The sequence below is a fragment of the Gracilinanus agilis genome, chromosome 2, assembly GCF_016433145.1.
Source record: "Gracilinanus agilis isolate LMUSP501 chromosome 2, AgileGrace, whole genome shotgun sequence".
In the NCBI taxonomy this organism is placed as follows: Eukaryota; Metazoa; Chordata; class Mammalia; order Didelphimorphia; family Didelphidae; genus Gracilinanus; species Gracilinanus agilis.
In genome coordinates this window covers 514,750,471-514,767,863 of record NC_058131.1, presented here as the reverse complement: position 1 = coordinate 514,767,863, position 17,393 = coordinate 514,750,471, and positions in this window count along the sequence as shown.

Sequence of the window (17,393 nt, the reverse complement as noted above, 5' to 3'; positions counted from 1 at the left end):
GTGGAGTGAGAGTCAGGCCTAGAGACAGGAGGTCCTAGGTTCAAACCCGGCCTCAGCCACTTCCCAGCTGTGTGACCCTGGGCAAGTCACTTGACCCCCATTGCCCACCCTTACCACTCTTCCACCCATGAGACAATACACAGAAGTACAAGGGTTTAAAAAAATAAATAAATAAAACAAAACAAAACAACACCATTTAAAAAAAAAAAAAACAAAGGCTCCAAAGTGGCAAGTAGAAGATATGTTTAAAAGACAGAAGTCTAGTTTGGCTAGAACTTGGATTTTTTTTAGAGAATTCTATTGAAATAAGACTGGAAAGGTTGATTGACATTGGACTATATGTGACCAAAATACCAGATTAAAAAGGTTAAGGAGAAAGCTGAAAGAAAAGGCATTTGGTAAAGCCATTCTCCTCTCCCACCAAGAAATAGTATTGTCTGAATTTAGAATCATTCCATTGGCCCTTAATGTAAAACTTATAAGTATGGCAATATGATGAATTTTCAATATTACCAACCCTATACCACTTGTCTTTAACCAACCTTACCCTTTGATTCTGTCCCCTTTCCATCATATTCCTCATGCTTTTATTGAAGTTTGGTCCAATTTTCATACTCAGAACCCAACTATCTGAAAATCTGATAGAATATAAAGTAGAAATTCCTCAGAACCTGAGTACTCTGTGAGAAATATCAGATTAAGTATCTCACCAAGGAAGTAGGGATAAAGTGAATATTCCCTTTAAAAGTGGGGGGGGGAATGGATACAGTGGCACAGAAATATGAAGAGGGAGGTTCCCACTTAAGGATAGTAGAAAGTGAAGTTTTGGAATCTAGGTGAAAGAGCAGAAAGTCTCATAAAAAACCAAAGGCGATCCTTTTCTTAAAAGGTCAACAGAAAATCACTAAATTGAACTTCAAAGCCTGCATTGGATTCCTGAATACTAGAGTAGTGAAGATAGTGGCATTAGAACAGTAGAGTTCCCAGGAAAGATCCTGGCATCATAGCAGCAGGGCTAAAACCAAGGATCAGAACTCAAGTATAATCAGTATGGGATAGTAAATGCTAATCTTGCTTCTCAAAGGAGGAATTTATATATATATATATATATATATGTATATATATATATATATATATATATCTCCCAGGCACAATAGAGACATTGGAAAGAGAAGTAGGTTTCTTTATTTATTATGGATTCAATTTAAAAATTATTCTATTTGTGTTAATACATTCTTATTTTGATTCTCGTGAACTTGAATACACATAATGGGTACTAATAGCCCCCCCCATATTAAATAACTTTATTATTTTGTTATTCCTAGATACAATTGAGTAGGGCCAAATGAGCCAGATTTGTGAGATAAATGAGCTATCTACTCTTCCTGGAGAGGCAAATGCTGATTATCTCATTTCATCTCTTTAGAGCCTGACAAATCACAAGAAATTAGCAGTCCCCAAAATAAATGTAGGTTTATTTAAGAAGGATCCACATGATGAATATAGGTAAAAAAAATTAGCCTAGAAATTTGAGGAGTCTAGAAAACAAAGGATGTCAGAGGAAACACCTTTGTCTACATTTCAAAATACAAGAAATCCATTTTCTTCTTCCTGTCCCTATAAATGATTCAATCAAATGCAACAAATGTAAGTGGAGTGGGGTGGAGAGAAGGACATGGTAGATAGGGAAAATGTAAACTCAACTTAAAGCTGAGATACTAGCTTTCTTCAAGCTAAGAATTTGACGACTAGCCCTAGCCATTGTCTTTATTCTCCAGTCTCACTTCTCAGAAAAGAAACTTTAGATCTCTAGATGAAAAAGATCTATTAGGTCATCTTGTCCATCTTACTGCCAGAAGAGGATTACTCCTGACAGTAAAGAAGTTAACTTATTGACAGCACTCCTTAAGCAGCAATTTACCAGGTGAATCCCTAAAGGCAAGAATGACTTCTCAGGTTTATCTTTCCCTTATCATTGCAGTAGGCAGAAGACCCATTCAATCTTTTCTACTGGGTGAGAGAGAGTGCCTGAAACCTTGAAAACTTTTTAATGAAACTACAAATAAATGAAGAATGCAGTAATTAGCACTTTGACTGGACCTGGACAGGGAAGTAGATCTCTTGGTGCCAGTATAAGCTACATTCTGTGGATGGACAAAAAGATGCAGGAATTCAGGGTTCCATTTAATAAAATGGAAAAGAAATGTATAAAAGAGAGATGGCAAAGGAGAAGAACTGCATTCTGGAAAAAGAAAAATACAAAGGCCTTGATCCTCTACTAAGTGATTAATTCACTTTTAATCATTATCATCATCCTGAGAATAATATTTATATACTTCATTAAATGATTTATTCAAAATGCCTTATATATTGTCTTATTTGATCCTTACATTTTTGTGTTAGGAGCCAGACAGTCTCTATTCTACAGATGAGGACATTTGAACTCAAGTTCTATTAACTCCAGGTTCAGTGCTTTTATCCATTGCCCTGGAGGGTAAGAGAATAACAACCTTCTTTTCTGCTAGTGTTTATATTACTGCACTGCATATCACAAAGTAAATAATAAATGTGTGTTTGCTTGAGAACAAATACAAATAAACAGAAAGGAGTTAATTATAAGGTAGTTTGAAATGGAAGACAATGGTATTTGGGCATCTGAAAATTATTCATCTAAAAAATGGTGCTTGACAGACCAAAGGGCTATAAAACTGTGCATATCTTTTGATTCACCAATACTACTATTAGGTCTCAATCCCATAGAGATTTAAAAAAGGGGAAAGTACCTCTTTGTACAAAAGTATTTATAGCTGCTTTTTTTGTGGTGGCAAACAATTGGAAAATGAGGGAATGCTCATGAATTGGGAAATGAATGAAGTTGTGGTATTTGATTGTAATGGAATACTACTGAGCAGGAGGATTTTGTCAAAAAGTCTAGAAAGACTTCATGAACTGATGCAGGATGAAGTGAGCAAAACCAAGAGAACATTATATTAGCAATGGAAATATAGTACAATGAACAAATGTGAAAAACTTAGTTGTTCTCAGCAATCAAACAAGAAAATCTTAAAGGACTTATGATGAAAAATGTTATCTGCCTCCAGAGAATGAACTGGAGTCTGAATTCAGGTCAAAGCAGAAAGTTCACTTCATTTTCGTCATCTTTTAAAAAAAGATCTCCTTCCACAATCTAATAAATATGGAAATATGCTTTCATTAAAGCACATGTATAACCAATAGCAAATTGATTACTTTCTGAGGGAAAGTAGTGGAGAAAGGGAGGGAGAAAATGTGTAATTCAAAATGTTAGAAAATGAATGCCAACAATTATTTTTAGATGTAAGTGGGAGAAATATTGCTGAAAGAAAAAAAAAGTTATAAAGATGCCAACCTACATTATAGACTTTCCTCAACTGAGAGTTACTAAGTCAATTAAATTATATTCGTATTTTAAGAACAACATTGATAAACTAAAGAACTTTCAAAGGAGGGAAACCAGAATGGTGAAGGGCTTGAGATGAAGCTGGCAAAGCAGCTTTGTTGCTAGAAGGAACCTCTGAAATCAAGTAGTGCAGCGCAATTTTATAGAATAGGAGACCGAGGTCCAGGAGTAAATTAAATGATTCATTGCACATTGTACAGATAATAAAATGACATATTGATGACTACAAGTTTGTTGAGTGCTTTACATTCAGAGTTTCATTTGAGCTTCACAACAACCCTGTGACATAGGTACTATTTTGTCCATTATATAGAAGTGTGAATTGAGGATAATAAAATTTAAGTGTCTTTCCTATGATCAAACAATGTCAGAGAGTGGAATTTTTGAATTTAAACTAATAAGAGAAAGCTGGGAAGTCTTTATGCAAAAGCTCGAATGGCCATTTGCAACAAATGTAATAGAGTGTCATACTTGGAATAAATATGCAAATTGAAACCTTGCTTCAGATGTTTACTAGCTGTGTCACTCTGGACAAGTTATTTTACTCTCTTATTCTCAATTTCCTTATATCTAAAATGGATATGATAGCACCCCAGGTAATTTTAAGAAGGGAATGTAATAATACCTTTAAACTTTACAAATTTTAAACTTCCATGTAAATGTTAGAAATAATCATTACTATTATTATTCAGGTATGAATTAAACTATATAGTCTCTAAATCTCTTCCAATTCTGGTATTCTGGAGTTTCTCACAGCTCTATCCTCATGATGCTATATGCTTTTCACAGCATTTTCTAAAACATTAAAGCATACTTTAGTTATTAAAGAAATAAATAAAAGATGGTGCTTGAGCTACATCCAGAACAAAGAGGGATTCCATTGGGAAGGAGAAAATGCATTCCACTGGCAATGGGGAATAGCAGTACAAAGCATGGAGGTAGGGGAAAAAAAACCACTTTTGGGTGTGAGGAACAAAAACAAGGCTGTCTTTGTTAATTCAGCGAATGGAGGTGAGGATGTGGAGTAATGTATATGAAGGTTAGAAAGCTCGGTTGTAATCTTGTTGGGAATGGCTTTAAGCAATAAGAAGTGTATATTTTAACCTAGAAGCACTAGAGAACCATGGGAGCTTATTTAACAGAAGAGCAACATGTTCAATTTGTACTTGAGGAAAATCACTTTGGTAGCATTGGGTAGAATGGACTGGAGAGGGGAAGAGATTTGAGAGTGAAATCATTGTAATAATCTGGTGAGAGATGAAGACCTGAACTAAGGACTTATTTATCAAAGAGAGCCAAGCTTGTGTATAAATATAGCCACCCATGAGGTGCTATTCAAGGGCCTCTGACAAAAGAAAGGATTGTGCCTGATTATCTCTCTCTCTTCTTTGTATCTTTGGATTAATCATCTCCAAAATCCCTGTAGAAATACAAATATACTACCTGGGATGTATAACATTATTCCATTATCATCTATTACCACATTAGCACAGATAATTTTTTTTCAGAATAATGGGAATCTAGCAACATCATAGGAAATAGAGGAAAATAAGTTGTGAGAGGAATGGAGGATAACTGCAGAGCTCCTAAAGGTGTTATGAGGTCTTATCTAAGGCCTGGAGGATGTCCTTAGGAGACTAAAGGGGACTTGGAGTGAGGGGGCTAAAAAGAGATACTGGAAACAAAAAAAGTTTGTCCTCTTATGGCCAAGTTTGCAGAAGAAGCATCATGGGTTAGAGTTCTGGACCTGGAGACAGAAAAAACGCCAACCTTCCTCTGCCACTAGCTGTGTAACCATAAGCAAGCCAGTTACCTTAATTGACCCTCTTTATCATCATCTGCATTTAGGAGCTACTAATATTTCTAGTACTTGGATTCTTAAAGGTATTTCTTTTTCTTTCTCTGGGAACTGCTTTCATTACTGAGGAAAACACTGTCATCAATATTTTTTGAGATCCATAAGAAATCATTATCCTGAAATAAGTTAGGTTTTCTTAACCATGGCTGGGAGCCATGCATACTGGATGGAATGCTGAAAATGGAGAAGATTTGAGTTCAAGTTTTGCCTCCGGAGATTATTAGTGCTATGATCATGAGTAAGTAATTTTTCCTATTTGAATCTTAGTTTCATCATTTATAAATATGGATAATAATATCTACCTCAGAGGTTGATTGTAAAGTACATATTTTTATCAATGTTTTGCAAGCTATAAAGTGCTATATGAATGCCAACTTATCATTCTCAGCAAATGAGAGGTTTGCTTTGGAGGAAAAGGCTTTTAGGAAATACATCTGATAATGTCTGGAGCTTTCAGATATCACCAAGTTAAGAAAAAATTCCTTATATCAAGAAAGAAAGGAAGAGAGAAAGGAAGAGGGGGGGAGGAAGGAAGGAAAGAAGGAAGAAAGGAAGGAAGGAAGGAAGGAAGGAAGAAGGAAGGAAGAAACTCAGAATATTCCTAAATTCTTCCAATCCATTTTGCTAGTCGAGAAATGACAAGAGTTATTTTGGCAATCAGAAATTTAAAACTAGAAAGGACTTTTAAGTTAATCTAGCCCCAAAGTGATGTTACCTACAACATTCGAAACCACATTTGTAACTAGACAATATTTAACAAAATAAAATATATATATATATATAGTAGAATAGAGATAATGTTCACATATTCACATTTCTAAATTTTCAAGACTGTTTTACAGAAGATTTGATGCTCTTACTTCCATTTGAGTCTGATACCACTGATCTAGCCTACCCCTTTATTTTACAAATAAAATAATTCAGGCCCAGAGTAGATCATTTGCCCACGTCATGAAACGAGTACATAGTTGGGATTTGAGTTCAGTCCCTTAGATTTCTAATGTGAATTTTTCCTACTATATTATATTGCCTCAAATGAACCTTTCTGCTTTGTGGCCAAAAAAACAAAACAAAATAAAAAAATCCAACTGGTAGGGGTTTCCTATTTTTCTTTGTTACTGTATAGTATTTTGGCAAAGAAAAGTGCCTTGTTTAAATTGTTACTGAGTGTATATTCACTGTGTGGGCAAAGAAAAGAGCTAATTTTGAAACATAAGATTTTTACATTTGAAGTGACAGTGTAAATCTTTATTATGCACCTTTGAATTGTCAATTTGATAATTTCAAATTTTCATCAATTTGAGAAGAATTAGACTTCACAAGAAACAGCAAAATTTTGCAGTTAGCATGTTTACCTTGGAGTCAAGAGGGATTCTGCTCAAATCCCACCTTAGATTCTAGCCCTTTTCTTGTCTTGCTCTATGTTATTTGATGATCTCATCAGTTGCTATGTTTGCAAATGACGTCTTTATGTAGATAATTTCCAGACCTATACCTATCTTTATATCCATATCTATTTATTTGTATCTTATCTATATCATTCCATATCTAATGAAGAGTCTATCCATCTGTCTGTCCATCCATCCTTCCATCCATCCATCTATCCATCCATTTCTCAACTTTTCTCCAGTACACTAATTCCCCAACTCCAATTGCCTTTTAGACTTATTGAACTAGATGCCCCATAGGTATCTCAAATTTAGCATGTCCAAAACAGCTTACTTTCTCTACTACCCCTTTCTCCCTTCCCTATTACTCTTGGAGACACTACCAATATAACCTTCCAGTCACTCAAGCTCAACACCTTGGTGCCATCTTTGATGCTTCATTCATACTTACTCCACATATCCAATTTGTTGCCAAGTCTGAGAATTTCAACATTTACCACATTTCTGAAATATATCCATCCCATTCTTTCCACTAACACCTTCTTTCCTCTTACACCTTAGTGTATGTAGGCTCTCACCACCTCACATCTAATCTATTGTAATAACAGTCTTTTGGTAGGTATTCCTGTCCCAAGTCTCTCCAGGCTCCAATCCATCTTCCAATCAGTTTTTAAAGTGCTTTCTTATCTTCTTACTCCCATACTCAATAAACTGCAATAGCTCTCTTATTACCTTTAAGATCAAATACAAGATTCTTTGACCTCAAGAATATTAGCACTTCCTGCCTTTCTAGTCTTCTTATACTTTTATCCCCCATCTCCCTCACTTGTTTTAAGGCTAGAAACACTGGCCTTTTTGCATTTTTTCATATAAAATGATCCATCTTTTGTCCCTGTGAGACTTCACTGGATGTCTGTCCGTCATTGAATGCTCTTTTTCCTAACCTCACCCTCCTGTTTTTCCTGTTTCCTCCAAGACTCAACTCAGATACTGCACTCTGTAGGAGACCTTTCCCCATCCTTCAGGCTCCCTTCACCCTTTAATGATAACAGCTTCCTTGCTGACATTACTTTCGTACCTTCTCTACGTGTATTTGCTAGCTACATAGAAGCTTGTATGTTGTCTCCTCTTTTAGAATGTGAAATTCTTGAGGTCCAGAACCATGATTGTGGCTTTCTTTGTATACTCAAGCAAAAAACACTTAAATGCCTATTGACTGAAAAGACCTGACCATGTCACTTCTCTGCCTGTGAAATTTAAGTGGCTTCTTATTGTACTCGGGCTAAAATACAAATGTCATATATATATATATATATATATATATATATATATATATACATACATATATATACACACCTATATGTTATATATGTTACATATATTAATACAAATATACCTCTTTTGTCTGGAATTTAAGTAAAATAGTAGATTTAGCTTATGTTTGTCAGCTGATTACACATAGATTTGGAAATTACCCACATAGAGGTTATATTTAAACATATAGAAACTGATAAGATTACCAATTAAAATAGATCTAGCTTATCTTCTTAGGCTAATTACACATTACTTCAATTTTTGTCCTCTACCTTCTAGCTCAAATGGCTTATTAGCTTTTATCCTTTATATAATAGTCTATCTCCTGAATTAGGACTTTTGCAAAAGTAAGCTGTCCTCCATTTATGGGGTATTCTCCCTTCTAAAATTCTACTTCTTGGAAACCATTGCATCTTTCAAGGATCAGCTTAAATGTCACCTTCTTCAAGAAACCTTTCCTGATTGACTGCAGTATAAATGCTCTCAATTCAATAATTTTGTTTATATACAGTATCACTTCTCTTTAAACATGTTGTATCTTCCCTGTATGTAAGTTCCTTGGACTTTACTTTTGTATGGATTTCTCCAGTATCTAGTGAAGTTCTTGATTACAGTTGATTAATAAATGTTAGTTGACAAGTTTGGTCCCAAAGAAATGATGGGAAAATATATTTCTCTCCTAGAGTATGCTGGTTAAAATTTAACAACCAGTTTTATGAAAATCTATGCACAATTTTTAATTTAATCTGCAATATTGGCATTATTCTTCATCATTTTCCTAAGAATAGAACAATCAAATAAGACAGTAAATTAAGCCCTGACTCATACCATTTGTAGATTTCTGAGGTATAAATGCTTATGCTGAAAATTTAACAGTGGGTTCTTGGGAACCTTTTGTAAATGGCTCTAGTAAGTCACTTCTCTTCCTTCTTTGCAGAAGTTGGGGACTATGGATATGAAACATTGCATATAGTATCAAAATTAATTGACATGCAACTTCCACTTAATGAACTATTTTTCCCTTTTTCTTTGCAATAAGGCTTGAGTATGTTAGTGGTGGAGGAAGAGTACATTAGCTAATGAAGATAAAATAAACCCAAAATACAGCATTACATTTTTAGCGATTGTTTATTGTTTAATACTCTCAGCCTTGCTATTAATTAGGCAAATCCCTTGTCTTTTAGTGCCTTGGTTTCCTTATCTGGAAAATGAGGAGACTGGCTTAAAACTCTGATCACTCAGGTCCCTTTCCTTATTGACATTCTACTGTTTTGGGATTTTAAATAGCTCTTTATCATTAACACTTGAGATAAGTAAAATGTAATGTATTCATCAACTGTTGCACATAAGAATAGTATATCAGTTTGTCAGATCATTACTTCTACCTTTTAGAAGCTTATAGAAGCAGAAGTGATAGTGGGATGATGTAATTTTCTGAATTCTTCATCCTGCATAACCTGTGTAAGGCTAAAACAGTATTTAAAAAAATTATATATCACAAATTCATTAAAACATTTTCATGTGTATGTGTGTGTGTGTGATGGGCCTCTTTAGCAATCTGGTTTAGCCAATGGATTCCTTCCAAAATAAGATAAAAAAAGGAAATCAATTATACAGAATAAAAATATATTATTTTTCCATTCAAGTTTATAGATTTCCCATGAATGTAAATCTTAAGGGTATATCAATCCCTGGTTGAACCCATGCACTAAGATTTTGGATTTGGCTAAGTAAATCAGTTTGAATCTATCCTAAGTGAATTACTTTACTGGCATAATTTGTAGTCATAAATTAGTAACTGAAGTATATACCTGAAAAAATTTCCTTCACCAAATGAAAATTTCAAGGTGTTGATTTCAGAGAAGAGCAAATGAATGCCGTTTGGCCTCTATTGCATGACATAAAGGAAACTTCGTAGGAGTGGGGGTCATCAGAAGTTGGCTCTAGTTTCAGCTCTGCCAATAACTATCTGTGTGACCTTGAGCAAGTCATTTAACCTTTGTGAGCCTCAGTCACTTCATCTATAAAATGCGAACATTGGTAAGTGATCTCTAAGGCCCCTTCTGTCTCTAAAATTGATTGATTCTGTGATCCCATTTCCCAAGGCTCTCATTCTGCTGCCTTTTCTACCTTGGAGTATTTTCACTGTCAAAGAAAAACAGAAAAACTGTCCCATCCTTACTCAGTATATGATAGGTAGTATGGTATAGGGAGAGACGATTTTTAAAAATCAGGAGGACCTGGGTTCAAGTTCTGTCTATCTCCCACTGGCTGTAAGAATCAAGTCTCTTGGATTCTATGTCCCAGCAAAGGCTCAAAGACCAGTGATTTATAAACAAGAGGAAAGACTTCATCAAGCAAATAGCGTTTAGATTAGTGCGCCAATTAAAGAGACAAGCAGGTGGACGATGCACATTTCTTCTATAGGGAACAGTTGAAGCAAAAATGAGAGAATGAAAGGCAGTAGATAACAGAATTTTGAGGTATCCATTAGTGAAGAAAAGTTTCTTTATCTAGAGTTCCCAATAATGACGTAATGTCAGGACTGAAGGGGAAAAAAAGAAAAAAAAAAGAAAAAGAAGAAAAAACCCTTAGTGGATGTCATTTTACATTTTTATTCCCTCTAATGCCTCTTAATCTCTCCAAGAAGTTGGGAGGGGGACAACAGCACCATTTTACATTTCTAAAAAATATTCATTCTGCCTTTTTCTCTGCTTAGTGCTGGAAGAACTCACTGAGACTGCTAAATTCTAAGATTCCTATTGTGCGTAATTCCTTGCTGGCACAATTGAGATCAAATAATGATTAATAATAATCTTAAAGCCAAGGTTACCTATCATAAGGGGGGGTGATTAATTGAATTTGCATGTCTGAATTTTTCTGAGGTTCATTAACTCAGCATACATTTTAATAAACAGAACTCCTTATCCATAGCCACAGACATTTTTTGTGAAAGCTACCGTTGGTCTGAAAAATAATCATTCACTCTTTCAAAATGTTGGTTTTGTGTTTTATTTTTTAAATGTATGTGCACTGTATTTTTGTTTCCAACAGATTTAATCTGAGGGTTTGTGTTCTGAAAGCTATTCATTTTTGCCACTTTTACAGACATGTCATTTTTTCTCTCCCGGCATTTTCCAGAGCAGGTCATTTTATTTATTTATCTTTGAGGGGGAAGGGGGGAGAATGTCTCCCTTTGTACTAAAGCCATTCTTGTCACTAAACAAATGCTTACCTCTGCCTCCAAACTGGAGGGAAAGAGGACAAAGGCACACAAGATAGGGAAAATAAAGCGCATCAGCAGACTGTGGAGGACAATCAATTAGATTCATTATCTGCTCTACATTCCAGTCACTTCTTTAAAAAAAAAAAAAAAAAAAGGAAGTACATAATACCATGGCAACAGTTTGAGCAGGAGTCCTTTATGGTATATAATCATTAAGGGTTCTTCAGCATTCCCTGAAAATGGATATGGGGGAAAAAATCACAGTGGTATACAAACTACCTACATTTATGCTGATTAAATGACAAGTTTGTAATTTACAGGTGTCTTATTGCCAGGGGAATGCAATCATACAATTCCATTTTAGAACTCAAGGGCTTTTGAAACATGCGGCATGATCGTTAGCCGGGGCTGCAAGCTACGATTAAATGGAAAGGATGGCATGTAGATTTTTAGAACATGGTGTTGACATTTACTGGCCAATCAAATTTCGCAACTCTCCTGCATGACAGCAGATGTTGACCTTTCCAGCTTTCCCTATCTGCTCTCACGCATTACCTGCAGAAATTAACATTAACTCAGCTTCCTGCTCCATGCTGCTAGTAATGTCATCGGGGAATTGAGATTCATGAATTCAGTTATTACCCAGGCTTGAGACCTATTTTATACTCTAAGCACAGAAGTACAGCTCCTGGGAACTGGTATTTTTGGATGCTGCTTCAACTACCTTTGTGGTTGAGGGATAGCTGGGAGCTATGGTGTAGGAAATGTCACTGAGAACAAGAGGAGAAAGAGACAGAGGAGGACAATTTCAAGGAGAAACCTAGGGGCCAAATAATTGCAAATGTTCTGGATAGGAAAGCTTAAAAACTAAAGGGATACATTTTAAGCAAGGCAAAGAGTGTGGTAGTTGAATTTTTTTTTCTCCTCTTGTTAACTGAACCATGAAAATGGAACCCCAAATAATAGCTTCTGATTGTTGTTAGCTTCAGGGTTTTTTCCTAGATAATGCCTGGAGGCCTGTATCTACCTGGCTTGGAAGGGGGTGGGGGACAATCTGAGGAAGGTGTCTAGGCACTTCTTAGGAGCTGGATGCCTAATCAGGGATAGCTTTTTGTGTTCTCACTTCAGATGAAATTCCTCTTGTTTCTTGCCATATGGTCCAAGATATTTTTCTTCACCTGTTGCTGGGCCAGAGAAGCTAAATCTCTCCCACGCCTCTCCTTCCACAATCTCCTCTTTTCTAATCCCCCAGGACTGTAATTATCAGTCCTCGTACATTTTATGTACATGTAACATCAGCTATACAGGTAGGGATAACCCAGGGAGCATTCAACAACTTCCAGATTTCTTTTAACCATTTTACAAGGTCAGTTAGTGATTCTTCACTTGGGTTTTCTCTGTTTATTATTGTTTTCTCCTCTATGTTCTTTGAAAAACATCTAAGAAGGACTGATTGTAGTTATTTAGAATAATGTCCTGAAAAAAAATTATATTATAAAAATGTATATCCTATAATAGATAACTCCATATGTCAGCGATGACATAGACATATGATGACGACTTTAGCGACATTTTCCTGACCTCATTCTGGCACATTTTTGACATCATCTGATATCTGTATTTCAGTTCTTTCCAGGATATATGTCAATTCAGGGACCACACTGAATAAGGAATATTGTGTGTGACTTGAGGGGCTACCAATGTGTTATGGCAGAGAGAGAAATGGATTTTAAATCAAAGGACTTTGGTTCAAATCCTTCCTCTAAGCAGTACTATTATGGGACCTGAGGTAAGTCTCAACTTCTCTGTGCCTTGATTTTCTAAAATGAGGGGCTTATTCCCTATGAGGAACCTGCAGGATGAGCACCATACCAATTTGTCTATGGCAGGTCCTAGTGAACTGCTTGAAGGATATAGAGATTAGACAACTTGGTAAATTAAGCTAGAAGGTATCATACGAAGGATTTTAATCTTGGTAAATTAAGCTAGAAGGTATCATGAGAAGGATTTTAATCTGTCTTGACTCTAAGGCTGTCATTTTCTCCATTTTCTTCTATGCTTCCATGACCTCATATCATAATACCTAAAAAAAACCCATTATTTAACCATTTTTTTAATTCCTTAGATCCTTTGGCAGATGGAAGGGGTCATACATCGTCACCACTGTTTTAGTATGAATTATTTTAACAAAATGCCTTCCTCTTTAAAGTAGAGAGATCAGGATATTTGGGAGTATCAGGCACATGGATGGGAAAGGTCTGCTAAGATGGAAAGACTACTTGAGAGACAAATTAGACGGCATATTCTCCACCAATACTTTTGCATCTTGAGCATTGCCCAAGCTGACAGAGTATATAACTGTCTCTTTTTTCTGGACTGCTTAGTATCTGCAGATAAATCAATTAAAATATGTATTCAGCATATTCTTTGTTATAGACACTGTGCTAGGTCCTAGGGTTAGATACAAAAGCAAAAATAAAATAGTCCTTGTTGAAAGAGAACTTAGAGTCTATTAGAGGAAATAATATGTACATATATAAACATATATAAAATAAATATGTGAATATTTGTATAGTTGGAATGCAAAATAAATACATGGCATTAGGAGGGAAAGCAGTAGCTGTTGAGGGCAAGATCAAGAAAAGCTTAATGTAGAAGGTGATGTTAGAGCTGAATTTTGGAGTTGAAGGAAATAAGGCATACTATGAGGTAGAAATATAGAAGGAAGTTCATTCCTGGCATGATGTGATTTGAGGAGGTGGAGGACTGAGAAAGGATCCTAGGATTTGAAAATTAAGAACTTATCAGTAACTTTGGAGTTTGTTGAATGTGAAGTTTCATTTGAGTAGGTGAGGCCAGAAATGAGATTTCAAAGAGTGGAAAAGTGAGGGAAAAGAAAAGGAATGGAAACAATGAGTTTACATAGCATTCCCTAGGAGTTCATCTAAGAAAGGAAATATGAGGTAAAGGATAATGGTTTGAAAGGATGCATAGTCTAATGGATACAATTTTTTTAAGGATGGGAGGAATTTGGATGTATTTTTAAGCATCAGGGGACTAACTCGTATTTAAGGAGGGTTTGAAGATTAAAGAGGTAGGATGACTGAAGGGGCAATTTCCTGGAGAAGATGGGAGATAATGAGATCAAGGACATTTGTTGGCCTTGGTGAACTGAAAGGTGATCTCATTATTAAAGACTGGAAACAGTTGGGAATGCCTGGGGATTTTTGAGATGAAGAGAAGGGGAGAAGCAACTCACAGTAAATAGCCTATGTTTTCTCAACTGACAGGAGGATGGGAGAGAGTGAGGTAGAAGATTTGAGGAAAGAAGATGATTAGAACAGTATCTATGGGGAAAGGAATATAGATCCAATTATTCAAGAGTAAAAGTATTGCCTTGCTGCAGTGAGAGTTGGGATTTTATGACATCAATTTGTAGGGGACCCAGACAATTCAATATGCCTTGTTCATTGTATGTTTATGTCCAAATTCAATTTATTTTGGTTCTTTGATATGCATAAGCACTTTGAGTTAAGACTTTTGCCTCTTCCCATATGAATATAAGGGTGGTTATTAAGGTATTAAATGATACTAAAGATTTTCCTGGTGTCTATTCATGTTTTATAAGTGTATCTATTGGGGAAGCTTGATGGCTTAGTGAATTGAGAGTCAACCTAGAGACTGGAGATCCTATGTTCAGATTTGGCCTCAGATATTTCCTAGCTGTCTGACTCTGGAAAATCACTTAACTTCCATTGCCTAACCTTTACCACACTTCTGCCATGCAACAAATAATTATTTTAATCCTAAGATATAAGGTAGGGTTTTTAAATGTATATATGTATGCACACTAGCCAAAAGAAAATCAGATTTTTTTGTTTTCCCTTCATTGATAAATGTTTCCAACCTAGTGGTTCACTATACTGAAGAATGGGTGTCAGACCATGATGACTTGAGACAAATAAAGGGATTTTAAAATGGGAATCCAGAAAAACCTGCAATGTTGAAGAAATAGCTTCCCTATCTATTTGCTTATTTTCCCTTTTTATTTGATCAACCATATATTTCAGTTGTGATTTTATAGAGTTTAAATGTAGTAGGGATCATCTCTGAGACCTAAACACTTAGTCATGTGTCTGATTTGAGGAAGGTTTGAGAGAAAACAGTTTTACTTAGGTAAAAAGTTTACTTGTCCTGAAAATGATATAGCTTCTTCCTAGCATTCAGTTGTTCAGGAAAAAATAGACATACAAAGAATCAGGATAGGGAAATTAAACAGCTTATGTAGTCTTTCTGAATCTGGACATCATAGAGTTGTTTTATTCTGTTAGAAGTGAATGATGTTAACTGGACAAATCCAAGTTCAAATATTCATTTTTTTCTAAAAGCAAATATTATAAAGTCAACTATCTAGGAGGTATTCCTATAAAAAGAAGAAAAGTCCATATAGAAGCATTCCTTGGCATATTATCATTGGCAGAATATCTTAATTTGATTGCAACAAACCCCTAAACAGTAGAGAATTCTTCAGTGAGCTCCATTGTAACTCAAAAGAGATCATTATAGCCATTTATATGGAGGTGGGTGGAAGGGAGGGATTTTAAATGTATGTTGCCTAGATTCCTTGACTTTTGAAGTTCTCTGTAGCTTTCTTAGTCCAATCTCTGATTTCTCAGTCCATGGTTAAAAGTAGCTCTTCATCTCAACCAGGCTATACCAAAAGATAGAATGGGCTATGATGATATCGGGGCTGCTGTTTGAGTATTTCTTAGAATTCTTCTGTTAACAGCTTCTCTCTTTCAGAACTTTTGAATTAAAATTCTTTTTAACTGAACTTTGAACTGAATTATCATTTCCAGTGTCCCTTGGTTCTCTCAGTTCAACTGTCATCTGATGTCCAGCCAGATAGCCAATCTTTTAGCCTCTTAGGACTTATCACCTGGTTAAGATGAATCTTTAAGAGTATTATTTCTTTACAGAGGAATCAGGATTAAAATAAACTTGAGTAAGGAAATTATTTTAGCCTTAACCAATCAGTACTTCTGTTTTATGAAAAATTGTAACCGTTGTCCTGGCTAGAAAATTCCTAGGGGCACCTTGACCTCTTATCCTATTTCCCTTGGCATCATATTGTGGTTACTCTTCCCTGAATCTGCCCTACAGTGACATGCATCTGGACAGACAACCCACTCAGCTATTCCAACAGAATATAAATATCCAAGGCAAACAACCCTCATGAACAATTAATTGGGTCCAGAAAAAGAAAGCAAATCAAACAGGATTTCCATTAATTAGGGAACTGGGTAGCACTTTTAGTGTTCTCAAATTCCTTCAGGCTTCAAAATCCGTTTTTACAATGAGCAAAAATGCTCTCCCAGTGGTGCTGTGACATTGTGAAAATCCTAAAACAGCATAATCTTTGAAAAATCAAAATTAGAGGTAACCCAAAATTCATTTGAAATCTTTGCAAGTGAATGATCCAAGTGCATTACCAGTGATGACTGGTGTGTGAGGTGTCATGTATGACAATGAAACGAGGTAGTCCAATTATATAGCAAGAGTGAGGGATGGACAATAGATAGATCTATTGCTGGCATTTTCCAAAGAAAGAAAGCAGAGAGAAATCTCCAGTCCTTTGGGCAAACACTCTATAGGGGTAGGGATAATATGGAAAGACATAAACAAGAAAATAACATACATGAGAAGGTATGGCTGGATTATGACCTGCATTGGGGGGGGGGGGAGTTTCCTTGCATTGATGAGATCACAGATCAATGTATCACAGTAATGACAAATCAAAAGTCTAGTCTGAGCTTTTGTGCAGACTAAGATTTGTAGCTGGACGGGCATTTATCTTAGAAAAGTCTTGCAGATAGATCATAAACTGGGCACAGAATTGAATAGACTTCTCTATTGGATAACAGGATTTGGTGTAAGAGAATCTGGGTGTTCATCTCAGCTCTATTCTTTATTACCTTATATCTCCCTAGCCAAGTCCCATAACGTTTTGGGTTCTCAGTTTCCTTATCAAGTTATTCTGAGATCCTCAGATTTCCCTACCTCCTAGAATCCTCAGTTTCTTTCAAAGCTCAGCTCAGAAGCTGGGAAGACTTTCCTGACCCCCGCCCCCACCTTCTTTTGAGTGATGTTTTCCTTTTCCGTGTATAC